The following is a 1397-nucleotide window of genomic DNA, read 5'->3' as shown; positions in this document are numbered from 1 at the left end:
TGGGAAGCTGGACAAATGTACTATGGTTATGTATGGAGGTTATGGGAAGCTGGACAAATGTACTATGGTTATGTATGGAGGTTATGGGAAGCTGGGTGAAGGGCATATAGAATTAGAGTGTTATCTTCGCAATTTTCCTGATATCTGATATTCTTCCACGACAAAAACCTAAAATATGTACTTTCATGTAGTTTTACAATTTCAGATATCAAATGGATTTGCTGTTGTTGTTGTTGTCAAATGTTTTCAAGCTGGTGCAGACTCATAGAGCCCTCGTGTGCAACAAAAGGAAACACTGCCTAGTCCTCCAACATCTTCACACTTATTCTTATGTTTGAGCCCCTGGAGGCAGCCACCCTGCTTTCTCTGACTCGGGTTTTCTCTAGCTCAGCACTCCTTCTTTGTGTGTGTTGCCTTAGCACTCTCACATGAATATAGCACTCCTCGTAGGCAAAGAACCCATTGCTATCAAGGTGATTGTGACTCACATGACAGAGTAGACTGTCCCAAAGGTTCACTGACATTATAAATCTTTTGGAAAGCAGGTTGCTGTTAAGGACCATCAAGTTGTTCTAACTTTGAGTGACCCTGTCCCTGCTCCTGCCCCTTCATCACAGTCATCCCTGCCCACTGTTACAGCTCCTAGCTCATGGAGGGTATCTTCTCTCTCTGCATGGCTTTCTACTTTACTGAGCATGATGTACTTGAGCAGGGCTTGGTTCTTCCTAATAAGATGTTAAGGTCATCAAGCCATGTGCTTAACTGTTGCACCATCAGGCTCCTGTACTAGCGACCATTAAATTAACTCCACTCAGATGGGATGATTTCCTGGGATATTAATTTGTATTCGGTCAGTTCTCCTAGTACTTTTTCATTTTCTGTTGTAACTTTTCCTGACCTTCTATGTATCTATAAAGTTTAACTCCTATTTCCTTTTCGGGGTGGCTTTCCTAGCGGAAAAAAAAGTGGAAGCTACTCAAAGATAATGATGTTGCCAAACTCTTGTGAAGGATCTTTGAATGTCTTAGGAAGGTATAATTGAAAGAAGAAAGAAGGAAAAGACATAAGGCAGGAAAAAAATAGCACGTTCTAGCATGAAGGAAAGTGGTCAATGGGACCACGAGTGGTGTAGAATCACATAAAGTGACTGCACCAAAAATAATTGGTAATGTTCAAATATTTCCAGAGGTGTTGTTGTTGATGAGGAGGAGGAGTTGATGAGGAGGAGGAGAAGGAAGATGTTAGGTGCCATAGAGTGTGTTCCGACACATAGTGACCCCATGCACAACAGAAAAAACAGGGTCTGCTCCTGTACCATCCTCACAATTTCCCCCATGCCTGAGCCCACCATTGCAGCCACTGTGTCAATCAATTATGTTGAGGGCCTTCCTCTTGAT

Source organism: Echinops telfairi, unplaced genomic scaffold (assembly GCF_000313985.2).
Source record: "Echinops telfairi isolate 266 unplaced genomic scaffold, ASM31398v2 ScPeMD7_1;HRSCAF=3_0, whole genome shotgun sequence".
Taxonomy (NCBI): Eukaryota; Metazoa; Chordata; class Mammalia; order Afrosoricida; family Tenrecidae; genus Echinops; species Echinops telfairi.
The sequence above is the reverse complement of the archived record's forward strand: the minus strand, read 5'-3'. Positions refer to the sequence as shown.